We start from the raw sequence: 22,530 nt of genomic DNA on the forward strand, positions 1-22,530 counted from the left end.
TGTTTGCAAGATATGCAGCTTTTGGCGGAAACTCAAATGACTGCGTCAAGATATAGATGTCTACCTTGGACAGTGTGGTGTCCACCCTGGACAGATTAGTGGACCGAATGGACAGGGACTTTGAAGGAGCCACCCATCTTCAGTGGGCTCTCCTGCAGATCAGTGGAAGTAATGAGCTCCAGCCCCATTGGGAGTGCCGCAATGGGAGCAGAACGTGCTGCCCTCTCCCAGGATGTCAGCATGTCTACTCCTTCCCCATGACTCCAATACCCATCATGGTATCAGCGTCAGCTGGGGCAGCAGGATGCCCTGGCAGCAAATGAGGAGCAGCAATCTACAGCCAAGCCATCACAGGCTCGAGCACCCAGATGACACTGGACACGAGTATCTGAAGGGTCTCAACAGCAGCCTTCCACTGGGTTTGCTAAGGCCACTGGGGGACCATCTCATTGACTTCGGAAACCTCCTTTAAAGAAAAGCACTATGGGTTGAGCACTTGGGTGAGAGATGAATTCAAAGCAATTACTATGTTTGGTTTTAAATTGATCACCTTTATTAAATTTGGCGTGTTGGTTCACAGCGTGGTTTCATAGCAGTTTTTGAGTCCGCATTCTCAGTATTTCATTGATAAAGCAGTTGTCCGAACAGATCATTAGGATCGCTGAGCAATTAGTAGATCCATCACTGTTTCCACTGGCAGGAGGGTCGGTAACCCGAGGACACAGATTTAAGGTAATTGGCAAAAGAATCAGAGGGGAGGTGAGGAGAAATGTTTTTACGCAGCGCGTTTTAATGATCTGGAATGCACTGCCTGAAAGGGTGGTAGAAGCAGATTCAATACTGACTTCCAAAAGGAAATTGGATAAATACTTGAAGGGGGAAAAATTGTAGGACTATGAGGCAAGAGCAGTTGAGTGAGACTAATTGGATAGCTCTTTCAAAGAGCCGGCATAGGCATGATGGGCCGAATGGCCTCCTTCTGTGCTGTATGATTCTATCATTCTATGATGTCTTGATGCAAAGCATTGAGGTGGCTCTCCTTCTTCTGCTGCTTCCTCCTCTTCCCCCTCGTCTGACGAAGGCCTGTTACTGCTCCTCTGGCTCTTCCAAAGGCACGCCTCTCTGTAAGGCAAAGTTGTGACATATGCAGAACACAACGACTATATGGAGACTATTCACAGGCATATTGTAGAGACCCCCTTCCTCAAGGCACCTGAACCTCATCTTCAGCAGCCCTATATTGTGCTCAATTCTAATCCTGGTGGTTCCATGGCTTCTATTTTATGTGTTGATCAGGACTGATGGGTTGCAGAGGGGCTCATGAGCTATGTCTATAGAGGAAATATCCCAGCAGCCATTCTGCCATGTTCTTAGGAGAGTCAAATACTGGGGGGAGGGGATGGGGATGGTAGAGTGTCCCTGGAGAAATGCTTCGAGACTTTGCTGACTGGATACTTTGCAGACACTTGCATGATCCTGTTTCTGTGATCAGCCATTAGCTGCACATTTATCTTTTTCTATTGATGAATGCTGCTGGCTGGTGATGTGGTGCCCTAATGCCAACATGTGTGCAGTTAATCTCCCAGCATGCGGCAGAAACTGGCCAAGCTACAAATCCCTGAACTCTCTCCTGCTGACTGTTGAGGTCAGTGGGGAAGGTGATGTATTGGTTAGCCCTGACGAAGATGGCAAAGGTGACCTGTGTACTGCAGACTGGGAGATGCAAGTGATGTCCACTGTGGCAGACTGGAGTCAGTGGCAAAAAAGTTGACTGTGATGTTGGGGACTCAGCGATGGTAATGCCATTGAATGTCAAAAGGAGGTGGTTTGGCTCTCACTTGTTGGAGATGGTCATTGCCTGGCACCTGAGTGACCTGAATGTAATTTACCCCTTATCACCATATATCTGGATGTTGTCCAGGTTTCGCTGCATGTGGACATGGACTTTTTCATTATCTAAGGAATTGCGATTGAAGCTGAACATTGTGCAATTATCAGCCAATAGCCACACTTCTGACACTATGATGGAGAAAAAGTCATTAATGAAGCAGCTGAAGATAGTTGGACCTAGGAGGCTGCCCTGATGAACTCCTGTGACGATGTTCTGGGCCTGAGGTGATTGGCATCCAAAAACCACAACCATCTTCCTTTGCGCCAGGTATGACTCAAGCCACTGGAGAGTTTTCTCCCTGATCCCCACTGACTTCAGTTCTACTAGGGCTTCTTGGTGCCACACTCAGTCGAATGCTGTCTTGATGTCAAGGGCAGTCACTCTCGCCTCACCTCTGGAATTCAGATCGTGTCCAGGTTTGGACCAAGGCTGTAATGAGTTCTGAAGCCAAGCGGTCCTGGTGAAACTCAAACTGAGCATCGATGAGCAGGTTATTGGTGAGTAAGTGCCATTTGATAGCACTGTTGACAACTCCTTCCATCTCTTTTCCGATAATTGGGAGTAGGCTGTTAGGCCGGGTTGCATTTGTCATTTTATTTGTGGAGGCAATTTTCCATTGTCGGTTAGATACCAATGTTCCAGATGTACTGGAACAACTTGGCTATGGGTGCAGCTATTTCAACAGCATAGGTTTTCAGTACTCCAGTTGGGATGTTGTTATGTTCCGTAGCCATTGTTGTGTCTAGTTCATTCAGCCGTTTTTTTTTTATGTGATGTGGAGTGAATCGAATTGGCTGAAGACTGACATCTGTGATAGTGGGGACCTTGGGAGGAAGCCAAGATGGAACATCCACTTGGCACTTCTGGCTGAAGATGGTTGCAAATGACTCAGCCTTGTCTTTTGCACTCACGTGGTGTGCTCCACCATTGTTGATGATGGAGATGTTCATAGCGCCTTCTCCTCCCATTGTGTACAAAGCTGGCCTGCAGGAAGGGGCCACGTGCAGTACAGGTTCACTAGGATGTTACCAGGGATGAGAGGTTAAAGTTATGAAGAAAGACGTCAGAACTTACATCTTTTTTCACTAAAGTTTAGAAAGTTAAGGAGTGACAGGGGTCTTTATAATTATGCAGCATTATAATAAGGTAATTTGTAATAAATTGTTTCCACTGGTTGGAAAAACCATAACAAGAGAACACAAATGAAAGATAATCACAAAAAGAACTAAAGGGGAGATTAGAAAAAAATTCTTTAAAGAGGATGGTTAGAAAGTGGAATTCTTTGCTACAAAACCTTAGGGGGAATTTTAACCTCACCCACCTGGCAGGAACGATGCCAGCAGGGGCTAAGATGGTGGGGTGGTTCGTGCTGTGTTTCCGCACCCCACCATCTTAACTATCCTAAAATCTGGTATGAGAAGGCTAGCCACACCAGGGGAGCGGGGGTCTAATTAGAATCGAGGTGACGCATCCTGCTGATGTCATGGGGATGCGCAAGCCATTTTAACCGCAGGCCCAACTAAGGATTGCACAGTCTCAAACCTGGCACAGGCGCCATCCAGGCTGGAGGAGGCTCAGGTAAGTGTTCTTTTTAATTTTTTTTTAAAAGGTTTCTTGTGGACTAGGAGGAATACGAGTGCTCCTTCTGGTTCCACAAGGATACCACAACCCTCCAAGCCCCAGAATCCCTCTCCTCCCCTCGATCGCGAACTTTCCCTATCGCCCCCATTCCTGACTCATCTTGCCGGGGACTGTTTCCATGGGTCCCTTGCAACACCCTGACACCCCCTTGCCAATTTTGGCTCCTGCCTGCCGGGGGTGATGTATTTCCCACCAACTTTGGGCAGGAGTCAGTATCAGAGCATTTAAATGAGGCCCAGGAGTTAAAAACTCTCCGGGCTCTTGCTCCAAGAGGCTAGATCATTTGCCACCCGCTTCGGCCCCTGCATCCCCCGATTCCTGTTCCGAGTTAAAATCAGGGCTAGTGTTCAAGCAGAGCACATAAATTCTTTTAAAAGGGAATTAGATAGCTGCTTGAAAAAGAATATTAGAGGGCCTGGTGAACGGGCAAAAGATTGTGATCAGATTAGGTGGCTCATGCGAAGAAAAACACCAGCACAGATTTGATGAACTGAATGGCCCATTTCTATGTTGTAGCAATCTCTGATTCCAAACAGCCAGTTCTTCTCTGTTGTGCACCTGAGGAATACTTATTTTCCAGGAACCAAACAGAGGAAAGCAGGACCCATGACACTGGGTCTTCGCCCACTTTGTGCTGTGGGATAATAAATGCCTTCCATTCATTTCTCACCCAGGTGAACAACCCCATAGTGCTTTTCTTTAAAGAATGTTTCCTAAATCTACTATCCTTATAAGGTGCTCCCCTAGTGGCCTGAACAGAGCTGGTGGAAGGTTGCTGTTCCTCACGTGCGAACCCTTGAGATGCTCGTGGCCGGTGAATTCTGGGTGCACGAGCCTGGCTGCAGACTGCTGTAACTTGCTGGCACCATGGTGGGTACTGGTTGGGGGGAACAAATGTGCGGACATGCTGACATCCAGAGAGAGGCCAACAGGTACTACTCTCATCACGCCAAATCCACTCTCTTGGCTCGTCACTTCCATTGATCTGCCGGAGAGCAGATTGTAGAAGATGACTGACCCCTTCAAAGCCCTTATCCATTTGATTCACCATTCTCTCCAATGTGGAGCCCAGAGTTCACTTGGCAGCCGCTTCAGCTTCCACCAAAGCTGCAAAGTGTGATGGCATGGACTGTTGCTGTAAGGGCTCGGATGTAACATCCCTGGAGGTAACAACACTATCGAGGGTAGACTGCAGAGTGGTGATACCATGAGAGATAACACTACAGAGGCTGAATGCAGACTCCTGCACACTCTCAGCCATTGTGGTGAAACTTCTTGGCACGCCTTCCAATACCTCATACAGCTGTCTGAGTGTGGCCAACAGTTTGCTTCTCATGGCTGCGCCCTGGAAGTCCTCATCTCTGTTGTCCTCAGCAGAGCTGGGAGAGGGTGTCACCATCTGGCGAGGTCCCTCCTGTACTGTCTCTACCACTGGTAGCTGCTGTTGCCCATTGGTTCTGGGTGTTTCACCACATGCAGACCCCTCTAGCTTCGCTTTCTAGGGCACGGGGAGTGCCAATGTCGGAGCTGGTGCCAGTGAGGGGTGGAGCGCCTGACACTGCATCCTCAGGGAGATTATCCTCCTCCTAGGTCTGTTTTACTGCTACAATCTCTTGGTGGTGAGAAGGCCCTAGAAGAAAGAGAAAAGGGAGAAGAATTAGGAAGTCAGAGAGAAGCTGCACATGGTCAGGTAACAGTCTGTAGAATGACCCTGCCTGGGCGAGTTATCTCTAGGGTGTCTGGCTCTGCCTGTGTGAGGGCAAAAGTTTTGGGGACTGCTCCACCCCTCCTGTTCTTCTCTCTGGTATTATGTACTGTCTTGTCCTGCTGAATGAGAGAGCGAAAGTGAGTGGCTGTTAAGAAGGTAAATGGAGTTGTGCAGGGCTTGTGCATACAGTGGATGTGTTGAGAGGTGTAGAAGATGCAAGCTGGAAGGAGGACGAGAAGGTGCTGAATGTAAATGGAAGTGTGTGTGATGTGGTGAGGAAGAAATGGTGGGAGTAGTTGGTCATTGGGCAAGTGGTAGTGTGTAAGAAGAGAATGGTGCTAGTGTGTAATATAAAGAGAGAAAAGGAAGAGGTGTGTGTTTTAAATGAGCAAGGAAGGTGTCTTAATGTCTCCTTGTGGTTGTATGGTGAAGGATGTGATGGAGTGGAAGTAATAGTTGATAGTGGTAGGGAAGAGATCAGAGATGTTTCTCAGGTGGTGTTCAGAGAGGTGGAAAGATGAAGAGGTGTACTCACCCTTGCTGCTCTTGTGAGGTCATTGACCTTCCTTCTACATTGAACCCTGGTCCTGGGGGTGATACTGCTGACTGACCCTCTCAATCACCTCTGTCCAGGCCTGCCTGACAATGGCCTTAGAGATACTCTTGTGGGTGCTAAGGAAGAATACTTCCCTGCTGGCCCTCACTTCCTCCACGACAACCAGGGATACATCAGGAAAGCGGGGGACAGCCCTTCAGCTCATCTCTGCAGAGGATGCAACCTCGCTTTAAGAGATGCATACCCGCTTTAAGTACAGTCGGGGAATACGCCAGAAATTGTGTGGGTCACATGGGCAGACTGCACAATTCTGCAGGTGATCAAAAAGGCAGCCCGCCCTTCAAATGTTAATGAGGCCTGGGAGCTAAAATGGCCTGGGCATCATGCAGCTAACGTCATGCGGGCTTGTCGCCCATTCCGTCCCAAGTAATCTCTCAACTCCACTTTTAACCAATTCAGGATTTACCTCCTTTGCAATCCTTCTCTTTTGTAAACACTGATGTAATGTACTTGTTAAGTATACTTGCCAATTTTCATTTATCCTTTATTAGCTCACAATCCTTTCCTATTAGATGTCTCATCTCACATTTAATCATTTTCTTTTTGCTGATAGATTTGTAGAATAATTTACTATTCTTAATATGTTTTGATTCTCATTTTCTCTCTTATTTTTAATCATCCGTAAAGGCCCCAATGCCCTTTTCTTCAATTTTGTTTCTAACCTCTTTCTTTATGCACAGAATCATTTTTAATGCTATACATTTATTTTGCACCTTTGCAGCATCCTTTTAAAAAATATCCCATTGTTGATCTGAAGTCTTTGTATGCAAATTTCTCTTTTCACCTCATCTCCACTAACTCACCAGTGGATGTAGTATATTTGGATATTCAAAAGGCATTCAACAAGGTGCCATAAAAGGTTGTTACACAAGGTAAGGGCTCATGGGGTTGGGGGTAGGAATAAATGGGTCATTTTCAGGTTGGCAGGCTGTAACTAGTGGGGTGCCGCAAGGATCGGTGCTTGGGCCTCAGCTATTTACAATCTATATCAATGACTTAGATGAAGGGACCGAGTGTAATGTATCCAAGTTTGCTGACGATACAAAGCTAGGTGGGAAAATAAGCTGTGAGGAGAACACAAAGAGTCTGCAAAGGGATATAGACAGGTTAAGTGAGTGGGCAAGAAGGTGGCCGATGGAGTATAATGTGGGGAAATGTGAGGTTATTCACTTTTTAAAAAAAATTTGTTCATGGGATGTGGGGATCGCTGGCAAGGCCAGCATTTATTGCCCATCCCTAATTGCCCTTGAGAAGGTGGTGGTGAACTGCCTTCTTGAACTGCTGCAGTCTGTGTGGTGAAGGTTCTCCCACAGTGCTGTTAGGTCGAGAGTTCCAGGATTTTGACCCAGCGACAATGAAGGAACGGCGATATATTTCCAAGTCGGGATGGTGTGTGACTTGGAGGGAAACATGCAAGTGGTGTTGTTCCCATGTGCCTGCTGCCCTTGTCCTTCTAGGTGGTAGAGGTCACGGGTTTGGGAGGTGCTGTCAAAGAAGCCTTGACGAGTTGCTGCAGTGCATCCTTGTAGATGGTACACACTGCTGCCACGGTGCATCGGTGGTGAAGGGCGTGAGTGTTTAGGGTGGTGGATGGGATGCCAATCAAGCGGGCTGCTTTGTCCTGGATGGTGTCGAGCTTCTTGAGTGTTGTTGGAGCTACACTCATCCAGGCAAGTGGAGAGTATTCCATCACACTCCTGACTTGTGCCTTGTAGATGGTGGAAAGGCTTTGGGGAGTCAGGTGGTGAGTCACTGTCCGCAGAGTGCCCAGCCTCTGACCTGCTCTTGTAGCCACAGTATTTATGTGGCTGGTCCAGTTAAGTTTCTGGTCAATGGTGACCCCCAGGATGTTGATGGTGGGGGATTCGGCGATGGTAATGCCATTGAATGTCAAGGGGAGGTGGTTGAACTCTCTCTTGTTGGAGATGGTCATCGCCTGGCACTTGTCTGGCGCGAATGTTACTTGCCACTTATGAGCCCAAGCCTGGATGTTGTCCAGGTCTTGCTGCATGCGGGCACAGACAGCTTCGTTATCTGAGGGTAGGAAGATTAGAAAAACAGAATTTTTTTAAATGGCGAGAAACTATTAAATGTTGGTGTTCGGAGAGATTTGTAACACCGAAAGTTAACATGCAGATACTGCATGCAATTAGGAAGGCAAATGGTATGTTGGCCTTTATTGCAAGGGGGTTGGAGTACAAGAGTAAGGAAGTCTTGCTTCAATTGTACAGGGCTTTGGTGAGACCATACTTGTGCTGTGTACAGTTTTGGTCTCCTTACCTAAGGAAGGATATACTTGCCTTAGAGATGGTGCAACAAAGGTTCATTGGATTGCTTCCTGGGATGAGAGGGTTGTCCTATGAGGAGAGATTGAGAAGAATGGGCCTATATTCTCTGGAGTTTAGAAGAATAAGAGGTGATCTCATTGGAACGTATAAAATTCTTAGAGGCCTTGACAGGGTAGATGCGGGGAGGCGGTTACTTCTGGCTGGAGAGTCTAGAACTAGGGGGCATAGTCTTAGGATAAGGGGTCAGACATTTAGGACTGCGATGAGGCAGAATTTCTTCACGCAGAGGGTTGTGAATCTTTGGAATTCTCTACCCCAGAGAGCTATGGATGCTCAGTCGTTGAGGATATTCAAGGCTGGGATAGATAGATTATTGGAGTCTAAGGGAATCAAGGGATATGGAGTTCAGGCGGGAAAGTGGAGTTGAGGTCGCAGATCAGGCTCAAGGGGCCATATGGCCTACTCTAGCCCCCTATTTCTTAGGATCTTATGATCTCATTCCTCATCTTTCTAAAATTTGCCCTTTTCAATCTGGTGCCTTGTTTTTCTACTAACTTTTCCCCCTTTTAACTGCTTTAGTCACCTCTTCAAAAATTCAATCAGGTTCGTCAGTCATGACCTACGCTTTACAAATCGATGCTGGCTCTCTCTGATCAGCTGAAAACGTTCAAGTGTTCACTCTATCCTTAATTATAGACTCTAGTAATTTCCCGACAACAGATGTTAGGCTAACTAGTCTATAATTCCCTGATTTCCCTCTCTCACCTTTCTTAAATAGCAGAGTGACATATAATTTTTTCCAATCATTCCAAAATGTCCCTTACCTTACCACCTTGGAGGCAAGAAAGCATCCAGGACTCTTGGTCTGGACGGCAAAAGATAGTGTTCACCCTTCTAACGATCAAGTCTCCTATTACTACTGCATTCCTAAATAAATTGCTAATCTGACCCCATTAAGCCATGTTTTTTGATGCCACTGTCATCCATTTGATGGTCCTATCGAGAGTTATCATTCTTCCCACAGGAAGCCAGTACTTCAAACTTATTGGAGAGAATAGTTTGTTCTGGGTGTCCCTGCTCTAGCCTGTCCCTCTTTCTTCTACCACTGCCAGCTCCCTATCTCTCAGCGGGGTGATTATCCTTTGAAACTCTTGTTTCTTCCTCCTCTTCTGTGATGGATCAGGTTATCTCCAACTACACCTCAAGTTCTGAGATCTTGAGCTTAAATAATTTCAATCAATCAGAGACACTGTCCAAGTCAAGGCCTCATCCTGTAGAAACAACACATCAATATCCTTTTCTTTCTGCCATTCTTACTATAAACTGTAGATAAGCTACAGTTAAGTTTTAAGTTTCTATTCTTTTCCTGCATAAATTTCAATTAAACATATCTGGTTATCCTTCCCTATATGCTCCGAATTCCCACTCTCACCAAATTTCCATTTTGGAAGTACCGTTCTCACTGTTCCCAGTTCACACTATGTGTGCTCTCAACTCAAGTCGGTGCGCTCTTGTTACTATCTCTCCTTTCAATTCATAAGTTAAGGAAGGCTCTAAAACTATTTACCAGTGAGTGCCTTTGAGAAGGCAACTTTGCAAATCTTCGGGACTGAGAGCGAAGAGGGAGTGGAGTAAGGTGCAGTCAGAAGCATCTTCCAACCAGAGGGTTGGTATCACTTTCTCAAGTTCTTCCTTCTGCCCTTACTCATGCATTCACTCACTATCATGCAGGCATACATCCAAGAATATCACAAGATACAGTGTATTGCGACATAAGTAGTATTTGAAGGGATGCACACAGGCAGATTGCTAACATGTTCCTCTTATATTTTTATAAGTGTCCGCCAAGAACCACCTGTAGGTCCTAGTGCCACACAAGAAGCCAGCAACGCACAGCACCATGTGTCTCTTACTCAATCCATCACAAGGAATAGCATAGGTGCATCCACCTTAAAGGATTTAGTTAGTCAGTTTGAAGAGGGTGCACCAAGTTAATCATAGAGTACGAGTGAGCAGGAGTACGTGGGATGCTACTGGATGAGCGGGAACCTGCTGGCCCAAAGGCCAACTTACATTCTTCCTCAGTTGCCGAGCCCTGGGATTCAGACGTCACAAGTTCTGTATTTATAAGAAAGCTGCTATCTGAGCATGAATGTTTTATGAGGTCATTTTAGGTGGTGCAAAATGCCCTGCAAGGTCTGGGGGTGATTGCGAAGGTGTCCATTATCTGCATCTGTGCAGTTGTGCATGACTGCTCAACTTAACTTCAGTCCACCATGGAGCGTGTGGCTATTCCAGAAGCATCTGCAATGGTAACAGAGTCCTTTGCACATTGGCAGTGTCATGAATGCTCACATTCATCTCACAATACTGGGAGATTGAATGGAGAGCCATTTTGCAGGGACATGGCAGGAGTAGATGCAGAGCAAAGCCACATTTGGTACATCCAGCCCTTTACCTCAAATAAAAGTAGGTGTGCCAGAAAACAGGCAGGACTATGCAGCCCCATCACAGCAGTGTGGACAAAACGGAAGCAGTAGCAGACCCATTTTGTTACTGGGCAAAAGACGGGCACCATGGTCACAGCAGCCAAACATTTCACTTAACTCCCTTCCACTGGGGAAGCGCTTAGAAAGAGTACAAGATGACACACAATACCATTATCACCCAGGAGAAGCACCAGGGTAAAAAAGTACTGAGCACCAATGCACTGAATACTTGTAAAGAAATAAATTGGATTTACTTTAAGACCAGTTTGTCTAGAGAAATTCTTCCTGTTGTTGCAGCTCTCCTTCCCAACTAAGATTAGGATTCAAACTTGGAATGCTTGTGATTTATACCATACAGCAGTACATATCCCCATAGTCTTTGAAGAGCCTTTGATAATTCTTTATCTAAGTGAGAATGAAGTGTTGAATTTATTTTCATAAAGTAAGAGTCATGTAGTTATGTGCAATTCTGACACGAGGAAATTCCTAAATTGCAAATTTTGACTGTGCTTACCTAGTAATTGCTGGTACAGTCCCCATCACTTAAACCACTCACGTTTAAATGGGACAATCATTTAAATTGGGCAAATAATGCAAACATTTGCCATTACCATTATTGTCAATTACAAAGTTGCCGCTTACTGCATGTTAAGTGCACTGGCTATTTCGGTCAGTGAGCACCTCGTTAAGGTGCAATAACCTATTTTACTTAATAACCTATAAGTGATGTTGGTTAATACTGATGGTGCTTGGAGAAATAGTGAACACGGTGATTGACAAATGCATGAATTGGGGCAGCTTTCAAGCCTCAGTTAGATTTTTAAAATTTGTTGCTAATAGAGGATTTCACATGCTAAGGTGATATCCGAAAGCCACGTTCACCTTTGTGACTTCCCGATTTAACTAATTCTATGTCGTGAATTTATCTATTGGCGGCAGTTTGGAATTAAAGCTACTCCTTCAGTTCCCCTCATTTACTCACACAGAAAGCAACTAGTCAAGTGAGGAAATAATTCATCTGTAGTACTGTACAGGGTTATAAACAAACATCACAGATTCATATAAACCAATCATTGTGTATAGCAGGCAAATCGGGTTAGCACCATAGCGCTCGCTATAAGTGGTGTATTGCAATTTTTGTGACATGGTGCAGTGAGAAACCTTTGAACAATAGCATTCAATGAGGGAGGAAGAGATTTTCCATATTGTAGGATAAATAATTATCTGCCTGTCCAAATGGACAACTTGCATTGTGGAACTTTAATAAAGTTTTGGACTAGCTAAAGACTTTACTACACAAGATCACAAGATAATTACAGTTGAAGGCCTTTGGTCCATTTTAATTCATCAATCCAGAGATCATAACATTCCCCATTGTCACATCTGGTGTTTCTTAAATGATACCAGGGTTTTTGGTTCCACTATTCTTTCTGGAAGTTTATTCCACATGTTGATCACTTTTTGTGTAAAGAAGAATTTCCTGATATTAGTCCTAAAACTTCATTTTACTAGTTTGAACTGGTGTCCCCTATTTCTACTGCAGTTTAATTTAACTAATATGTTGGGTTAAATGTTTCTATACGCTTAATAAGATCACCTCTCAGATGTGTCCTTTCTGGGAAAAAAATCCAAGTTTGTCCAGCCTGTCATCACGGGCAGGATTTTAATATGCCGGTGGGAAGAATCCGGGAGGGAGGGAAAGTGTGTGATTTTTAAAAAATTTGTTCATGGGATGTGGGCGTCGCTGGCGAGGCCTGCATTTATTGCCATCCCTAATTGCCCTTGAGAAGGTGGTGGTGAGCTGCCTTCTTGAACCGCTGCAGTCCATGTGGTGAAGGTTCAACCACAGTGCTGTTAGGAAGGGAGTTCCAGGGTTTTGACCCAGCAACGATGAAGGAACGGCGATATATTTCCAAGTCGGGATGGTGTATGACTTGGAGGAGAACGTGCAGGTCGTGTTGTTCCCATGTGCCTGCTGCTGTTGTCCTTCTAGGTGGTAGAGGTCGTGGGTTTGTGAGGTGCTGTCGAAGAAGCCTTGGCGAGTTGCTGCAGTGCATCCAGTGTGTACCATGTTACTGCAGTGCATCCAGTGTGGACGGTACACACTGCAGCCACAGTGTGCCGGTGGTGAAGGGAGTGAATGTTTAGGGTGGTGGATGGGGTGCCAATCAAGCGGACTGCTTTGAACTGGATGGTGTCGAGCTTCTTGAGTGTTGTTGGAGCTGCACTCATCCAGGCAAGTGGAGAGTATTCCATCACACTCCTGACTTGTGCCTTGTAGATGGTGGAAAGGCTTTGGGGAGTCAGGAGGTGAGTCACTCGCCGTAGAATACCCACCCTCTGACCTGCTCTTGTAGCCACAGTATTTATATGGCTGGTCCAGTTAAGTTTCTGGTCAATGGTGACCCCCAGGATGTTGATGGTGGGGGATTCGGCGATGGTAATGCCATTGAATGTCAAGGGGAGGTGGTTAGACTCTCTCTTGTTGGACATGGTCATTGCCTGGCACTTGTCTGGCATGAATGTTACTTGCCACTTATGAGCCCAAGCCTGGATGTTGTCCAGGTCTTGCTGCATGCGGGCACGGACTGCTTCATTATCTGAGGGGTTGCGAATGGAACTGAACACTGTACAATCATCAGCGAACATCCCCATTTCTGACCTTATGATGGAGGGAAGGTCATTGATGAAGCAGCTGAAGATGGTTGGGCCTAGGACACTGCCCTGAGGAACTCCTGCAGCAATGTCCTGGGGCTGAGATGATTGGCCTCCAACTACCACTACCATCTTCCTTTGTGCTAGGTATGACTCCAGCCACTGGAGAGTTTTCCCCCTGATTCCCATTGACTTCAATTTTACTAGGGCTCCTTGGTGCCACATTCGGTCAAATGCTGCCTTGATGTTAAGGGCTGGCGAAACCCGGAAGGAAAGTAGGTGGGTCACGATCGCAGACCCTAGTGTGGCCAATCAATGCTTCTTCCAGGTTTCATGTCCGGCCTGGATTGATAGGCTGGCTGCCAACAGGAGCTGCACATCCAAGGGTTGGGCGGGGGGGGGGGGGGGAAAGAGAGAGTGAGAGACCTTATCGGCAGTTAAGATCAGAGTGGAGACATCGGGATCAGAGTGGAGACATCGGACATCGGGATCAGAGTGGAGACATCGGACATCGGGATCAGAGTGGAGACATCGGACATCGGGATCAGAGTGGAGACATCGGACATCGGGATCAGAGTGGAGACATCGGACATCGGGATCAGAGTGGAGACATCGGACATCGGGATCAGAGTGGAGACATCGGACATCGGGATCAGAGTGGAGACATCGGACATCGGGATCAGAGTGGAGACATCGGACATCGGGAGGCGGTCCAGGCAACATTGTTTTTAAGGTATGTTTATTTACATTTTTTTACAATGGGAAATGTAATATTATTTCATTTATTTAGTCTATTTCTCATTGATCAGGCGTGAATGGAAGCCATTGGAAAGCCGTCCAGGTAACGTTAAAATCTTTTTAAGTGTCCAATACACAAAAAATAAACTACTTTAAGTACCTCAATGAGGTACATTTGCCCCTTTAATAAATGGCCCACCGGATTTAAGTGGGGGCGGGACTTCCTGGTGACTGATATGCACACGCAAACAGGTCTCTTTCAAAAACGTGCGGGTTCCAGCCGGGATGTCTGCCTGCTCCCAAAAACACCAATTTTGATTGCCTCCCTATCCCCAACCCACCCGTTTTTCCCTTTTGAAATCCTGCCCCATAACTCAGTATGCAATATTCAAGATGTAATCTGACCATAGCACTATAAAATTTGATCATTACCTTATCTGACTTATATTCTACTGTTTTGGCTATGTTTTTCAATATTCTATTAACTTTGTCGATTATTGCTCTGCATTGTTTGGACATGTTCAGTGTCAAATCTACAAAGATTCCTGGGTCTCCATCAGCGTAATTCATGGTTATTTCAACACTATTCATGAAGAATGCGTATCATCTATTTTTCTTTCCTTTGTATAGCACTTTACACTTGTTTGCATCAAATTTCATCTGTCATTGTTCTGCTCATTTACATATTTCCAACTCATTCTGTAATTTCTGAGCTTGCTCCTTTAATTTCACTGCCACTGGTAATGGTATCATCTGCAAATTTGACCACTTTGGATTGAGTTTCTGAATCTAGGTCATTTATGCAAATTAGAGACAATACTGGTCCGAGCAGCCAGCCCTGAGAGACACCACTCAGTACTTCCTCCATTACAACATAATTCCTCTAACGATTGCATGTCATTCCTACTCTTCAGCCAGTTTCTTATCCATTCCCAGGATTTACCCTGAATCCCCATAGCTTTGAGTTTAATTAATAGCCTTTCACATGGAATGTTATCAAAAGCTTTTTGAAAGTCACGGTACAGCACTTCATAGGGTTTATCACAGTCTATTTGGGTTGTCACTTCCTCACAGAAGTCAAGGATGTTGGTCAGGCAGTTTCTTCCCCTTCAGAATCCATGCTGACTGCTATTAACTAGGCTACAACCACAAAACACAACAAAGAAAGTCAAAAGGTTCGGACTTTAGTGTCCTGTGACACTGCAAGCGAGAAAAATCATAAGTTGATATCATATCCTAAGCTGCTGATTCTCCATCATCTGATGAAATTCTGATGAGATATTTTGGCAGCATGCAGCCTTAATGCTCAATGGCGGGGGACAGGAATATTGCCCGGTGAACTTAGCTGGTATGCCAGAATGCTGCCGTATTGTTTCAACAAATGCTGGCTCCTGTGCCCTTTTATGAGTGGTATTATACATGTTAAAGTCAGCAATCTACAATATGTAACTACAGATCTATGGTTTCTATACTTTGAAGACTGAGGCTCTACTGACCTTTTATTACCAAATAACTTTTGCTTACATCCTTGTATAAAACATTTTTATGTGTGATTTTAGTTTATGTAATTGTGCATTATGTCTGCTCACCCACAGGTTATTTTTTTTAAATATTCAATGCTTTTGTCAAATACTAAAGCCAAAATACTAGAAAGAATAGCACAATAATATTTTTCCCTTAAAAATGCACTCATTTCTATAGAGGTGAAGCAATAATTCACATCAGGCTATGCAGTTAGTAAATTCTCTGCTATGGGTTTTTGTGGCAATCAGTGAATCCTAAGTCACTCTGACAGTACAAACTAGAATTTAAAAATAGAACACTGGAACTGGAATGTCAATAAGGAGACTCAATTTTCAACACCTGTCTCAATTTAACGTTCATACGATTATCTCAGGTCGTGCCTGGTCACCTGGAGAGTGAGGAGAAACTGACCAAACAGAGGAGAAATCCTTTTCCACATTTAACTGGAATTTCCTGATAACTTGCATTATAATAATTATGTAACTGCATTGTACGCCACTATTCTAGCACAATGTTCCAGGAAATTATGGCATTATTGACTTAAACCATTACTTAGGCCACGCCAAAATTTTCTGGGCCATTTGCGCCACTCTTGCCCTTGACGAAATAGTATTTAAGTTAATTAATTAAGTTAAAATTAATGGCAATCGTAACTTTCCTGAATGGACGCTTACTTTCTCGCCACTACCACTTAGATTGGAAAATTACGAGGCTGGTGACCTGGCAGTGGCGTGATTTATCGCTCCAAGATCGGTATGAGAAACAAGAGAGCCATTTGTTTAACTTCATTAGGTTTTCTAAATATTAGAATTATTGCTTCACTAACTTCATTGATATTATTTTTTGTACATACATGAAGATGTCCTTGAATTTGATTACGCAATGAATTAAAACTAACCTGTGCAATGAATCCGTAAGGAAACAGTACCAGCAAAAGCAACATTCTAATTTGATTTCAATATTTTGTTTGAGGAAAATAACTCATGCATTGATTTGAGGTGACAGAATAAATTGTAGCATATAAAGCTGCAGAGACCTGAGTCACATTAGCTTAATAAATAGTCATGATCATAATTCATCTAGTTAATAGCCATTTATCACTGAGATTACAGAGTGTGAAAGGTGTTCACAGGGCAAACAACTCCAAGCTGAAACTTATTGCACACAATGATGCAGTTTAATTCAACTGACAGCAACTCCTGTCAGTTTCATTGCCTTTTTAAAGAAATGTTTCAATTTATTGCTTCAACAAATTTGCATACAATGACCTAAAATTGTTAACATGGATCGGCTTCGGAGGCCAGAAAGGAGAAGTGAGGACTTTGGTTTGATCACAGTTTTACATGAAAACTACAAAGATTAGACGGTTGCTAAGATTCAGAAATGAATTTCAATGAAAGTATTGAGAAAGGTTGACTCGATAAATACGTTAAAAGAGATTAAAGGCTGCAATGAGATAACTTTTTGATTAAATGACTGAGGTTTTTGTAAAAATCGTTGCCACTCAAAAGTGCCCCGTGTCACTGAGGGATTTAAAATATCAGTATGATTCCAAATATTTTGAGGAGATTGCAAGAACAGTTTTGAAACTACAAGGGTCCTGAAATATCAATTGTACTTGCACTCCCAGCCAAGATGGTGCTAACATGTGAAAACCTACACCAGAAGATAAAATGCCTTTTAAAAATCATTCTGGTACCAGGGTTACATATGGCAAAGATCCATATATAAATATAAACTATTTACTGACTGTTCCATGCAGACATTCTTTCAAGGCTTCAAATGCTGGAATCACATTACGATACAACACATATCATGGGGCTTGTATTTCTTTGCTTTGTAATAATTGATGTTAAAAAGGAAACAAATCACATGCAAGAAGAATCAGGAGTAGGCCATTCAGCCCTTCAAGCCTGTTCCGCCATTCAATTAGATCTTGGCTGATCTGTACCTCAAGTCCATTTACCTGCCTTTGTTCCATTTCTCTTGATACCCTTACCCAACAAAAAATTATCAACCTCAGTCAAGAAGCACTTTTTCCACACAAAGGGTAGTGGAAATCTGGAACTCGCTCCCCAAAAGGCCATGGATGCTGAGTCAATTGAAATTTTCAAAGTGCTTCTTGATTTCACTCCTAAATAGCGTAGCTCTAAAGTTAAGATTATGCCCTGTTGTTCTGGATTCCCCCACCAGAGAAAATAGTTTATCTGTATCTGCCCTATCGAATTCCTTAATGATTTGAAATACCTCGATTAGATCATCCATCAACCTTCCAAACTCAAAGGAATACAAACCAAGTTTATATATGACCTGTCCCCATAATTTAGCTCTTTAAGTCCTGGTATCATTCTGGTGAATCTGTGCTCTACCTATTCCAAGGCTAATATATCTTTCTTGAGGTTCGGTGCCGAAAACTGAACACAGTAGTCCAGATGACGCCTGACCAAGGCTTGTACAATTGAAGCATCGCTTCTCTACTTTTGAATTCTAAAGCCCTTGAGGTAAAAACCAACATTCCATTAGCGTTCCTGAATATTTTATGTACCTATGTACTAGCTTTTGTGTACATGGACACCTAAATCCTTTTGCTCCTTCGTAGCTCCTAGTCTCTCAGCATTAAAAAAAATGGATTTGTCTTTCTCAGATCCAAAGTGGATGAACTCACACTTCCCCAAACTGAACTCCATCTGCTATAGTTTTGACCACTCACTTAGTCTGTTTATTGTAAACAATTTTACAACACCAAGTTATAGTCCAGCAATTTTATTTTAAATTCACAAGCTTTCGGAGATTTTCTCCTTCCTCAGGCAAATGTTTATGTCTCTTAGTCTGTTTATGTCTCTTAGTAACTTCTTCCTCACATCCACACAACTTACAGTGCCTCCTAACTTAGTGTCCTCTGCAAACTTGGATGCACAATTCTCTAGTCCTTCATCCAAGTTATTAATATATATGGTGACATGCTGAGATCCCAGTAAAGGTCCCTGGGGAATACCACTTGTCACATCCCGGCAATCAGAGAACGAACCTTTTATCCCTACTCTCAGTCTCGTAACTCCCAACCAATTACTGACCCATATCACAAGGTTACCTACAATTCTCATTTTTGCTAATAATCTCTTATGCGGAACCTTATCAAATGCCTTCTGGAAATTCCTACAGACAATATCCATAGACACTCCCCTATCTACCATCCTAGTGACCTTCTCAAAAAATTCAACTAGTTTAAATCAGAAATGACCTACCCTTCACAAATGCATGCTGACTCCCTTTAATCAACTATCCTTGTCCAAGTGCTCAGTCACTCTGTCTCTGGTGATAGATTCCAGTAACTTGATGTTAAAGGCAATTGATGTTAAGCTGACAGGTCTGTAGTTATCTGGTTTCTCCCTCTCTTAAATGAAGATTTGACATTTGCAATTTTGTAATCCCAAGGCACAATTCTTGAATCTCGTGAGCTTTGGAAAACTATGACTAATGCATTTGCAAATTTCTTTAAATACCCTGGCATGAAAAGCATTGGGTCCTGGAGATCTGTCCATCTTAAATCCCACTACTTTCTCAATTACCATTTTTTAAACTTATATTAAATCCACTAAGTTTCTCCCCTTGAGTTATAGTCAAGTTGTAAGATTTAGTACCATCGATGAATGAATTGTAGCAAATTATTGGCCATTGCCTGTGCCACTTCTGATATGCCGCAATGCTTGCTGTGGCATATGCTAATTAGAAAACCAGGAAATTTTGGAGTAAGTTAGAAATGGCGAGATCGGTATGTGAAATGGCAAAATTTCATTGTGTACATCGCCAATCTTGCCATTGCTGGAAATTCTGGGCCATTATTTCTTGGCATCTCAGCCAAGGGGAAACACAGGCAGCATGCTCCAGAACTAGCCGCGCCTCTAGCCAAACTGTTCCAGTACAGCTATAACACTGGCATCTACCTGACAAAGTGGAAAATTGCCCAGGGAAAATCCTGTCCATAAAAAGCAGGACAAATCCAATCTGGCCAATTACCGCTCCATCAGTCTATTCTCAATCATCAGCAAAGTGAAGGAAGGTGTCGTCAAGCGGCACTTACTCACCAATAACCTGCTCACCGACGCTCAGTTTGGGTTCTGCCAGGACCACTCAGCTCCAGACCTCATTACAGCCTCGGTCCAAACATGGACAAAACAGCTGAATTCCAGAGGTGAGGTGAGAGTAACTGCCCTTGACCAAGTGTGGCACCAAGGAGCTCTAGTAAAATTGAAGTCAACGGGAATCAGGGGGAAAACTCTCCAGTGGCTGGAGTCATACCTAGCACAAAGGAAGATGGTAGTGGTTGTTGGAGGCCAATCATCTCAGCCCCAGGACATTGCTGCAGGAGTTCCTCAGGGTAGTGTCCTAGGCCCAACCATCTTCAGCTGCTTCATCAATGACCTTCCCTCCATCATGAGGTCAGAATTGGGGATGTTCGCTGATGATTGCACAGTGTTCAGTTCCATTCGCAACCCCTCAGATAATGAAGCAGTCCATGCCCGCATGCAGCAAGACCTGGACAACATCCAGGCTTGGGCTGATAAGTGGCAAGTAACATTCGCGCCAGACAAGTGCCAGGCAATGACTATCTCCAACAAGAGAGAGTTCAACCACCTCCCCTTGACATTCAACGGCATTACCATCACCGTATCCCCCACCATCAACATCCTGGGGGTCACCATTGACCAGAAACCTAACTGGACCAGCCATATAAATACTGTGGCTACAAGAGCAGGTCAGAGGCTGGGTATTCTGTGGCAAGTGACTCACCTCCTGACTCCCCAAAGCCTTTCCACCATCTACAAGGCACAAGTCAGGAGTGTGATGGAATACTCTCCACTTGCCTGGATGAATGCAGCTCCAACAACAATCAAGAAGCTCGACACCATCCAGGACAAAGCAGCCCGCTTGATTGGCACCCCATCCACCACCCTAAACATTTACTCCCTCCACCACCGGCGCACAGTGGCTGCATTGTATACCATCCACAGGATGCACCGCAGCAACTCGCCAAGGCTTCTTCAACAGCACCTCCCAAGCCTGCAACCTCTACCACCTAGAAGGACAAGGGCAGCAGGCACATGGGAACAACACCACCAGCATGTTCCCCTCCAAGTCACACACCATCCCGACTTGAAAATATATCGCCGTTCCTTCATCGTCGTTGGGTCAAAATCCTGGAACTCCCTACCTAACAGCACTGTGGGAGAACCTTCACCACACGGACTGCAGTGGTTCAAGGTGGCGGCTCACCACCACCTTCTCAAAGGCAATTAGGAATGGGCAATAAATGCTGGCCTTGCCAGCGACCCCCACATCCCTTGAACGAATAAAAAAAGATGCCACCCTGCCAACCACAGAGGAAAGTGTTTGTGAAAATAAGGTAAGAAATTACAAAACAAAGTAAGTGCATAAACATATTTTCTGACAAAAGGGCACTTATTAATCCAGAACACTATTTACAGTTGGAACACTACCCCTTCATACGTTCCCTTTATTAACAGTAGTTGTTTCCTCTACCATTTCCATTTTGTTGCACCTGCGCTAGAATTACTTAAATGTATTACGCAATTTATAGAAGAAAGAAAGAACGTGAATTGATATTGCACCTTTCACGACCTTGGGACGTCCAAAAGCGCTTCACAGCCAATGAAGTCGAACTTTATCACATGTTTTTGAATTCGGCAAATACCTCTAGTTTTCACTAACTAAAAGTTCTTGCTGTCACTAACAATTTCCTGTAATCCTTTTAAAACTGTTTTAACAATTATTATTTCTGTATCAGGTGCAGTTTCATTTTTCATTCTTTATTCTAATGGAAATGCACAACTATAAGGAAATTAAGCATTTGAAAAACAATTTGGAACTCAATACCAGAAAAGTACAGGGAAGAAACAAAAACGGAACAAAATAACTTTCGAAATTATCTTTACTGAACATCAGGGATCCTTAAATCTTTATTATAGGACATCATATCCTCACTGTGAGGATTTCGAATGAAATTGTTTTTTTGTTCACACTTATTTAATGCAGACATGTCTCTGTTAATGAAAAAAGTAAACTGCAAAGAGAATAACTAAAACCCTTCAATAATATATTTTTAATTAAATAATGTAACCACAGAGGATGAAAGCAATATGTATTATTCATGAACAGCTTTCTCCTCGTTTTATTCTTTTTTGGAGCGGGGAGTAGGGGCGGGGGGTGGGGGGAAGAGGATAATATCGGAAACGAAAATCCCATCAGAACACCTGCGATTCAAAACAATGAATTGGGACAAGACGTTAAAAGGAGAACATTGTTGCTTTCTCTTTTTCGGGAATTTATCCGAGTGGTGAATTAACTATTTTTTCCCCACAAAGCTATAAACGAATAAAAAATGTGCGTTGATTATAAATAACTTATCCTCCCAAAAATAGTACACACTGTGAGAGAAATGTTCGACTGGATACTTAATATTTCTATATAAAATAAAGATTTATTTATGCGCGACTGTATCTATATCTACACAGAAATATGCAGTTCCATACCGTTTGGCCGTTGTTCCCAACTGTCACCATCGTTCGGTATCGCGGAGACCGTTAACTGTCACTGGTTCCACTCCAGCTGCTGTGGTTCCCACAGCTACCGGGTAGGTTCACAACTCTCCTCTCAACTTAACCTGATAGCGGATCGCCCGCCTACTCATTCCATTCATTGGCTATTGAAAACTTCGCGCAGGCCAGTCTTTTACTTGAGTGGTTAACAGCGATGCCACTCACTCTAGTTTCCGCCTTCGCGTTTGGTTGTTGCATGGCTCGCGCCGTCTTTCAGTCGCTCCAATACAAACATTCCCTCTAGGTCTTAAAGCCCGTAGAAGAATACGCTGGTTTCCACCAAAGTGTGCATCCTGTTGGAATGGCAATCTGATGTTTTTAAGCTACAGAATGAGTGTGGAAACGCTGGCAAAGTTACCAAAC

The 22,530-nt window shown here is 43.9% G+C and overlaps 1 long non-coding RNA gene across 1 annotated transcript; it reads right to left on the reverse strand.

Moving 5' to 3' along the window:
* Positions 1 to 530: 530 nt before the first annotated feature.
* On the reverse strand, positions 531 to 22,227 carry LOC137322842 (uncharacterized). Its single transcript, XR_010963242.1, has 3 exons — positions 22,102 to 22,227; positions 4,827 to 5,162; positions 531 to 2,908 (listed from the first exon to the last, which is right to left on the reverse strand). It is a non-coding gene; the product is annotated as an uncharacterized lncRNA (long non-coding RNA).
* Between the last annotated feature and the right edge of the window lie 303 nt (positions 22,228 to 22,530).

The sequence above is a fragment of the Heptranchias perlo genome, chromosome 6, assembly GCF_035084215.1.
Source record: "Heptranchias perlo isolate sHepPer1 chromosome 6, sHepPer1.hap1, whole genome shotgun sequence".
Classification (NCBI taxonomy): Eukaryota; Metazoa; Chordata; class Chondrichthyes; order Hexanchiformes; family Hexanchidae; genus Heptranchias; species Heptranchias perlo.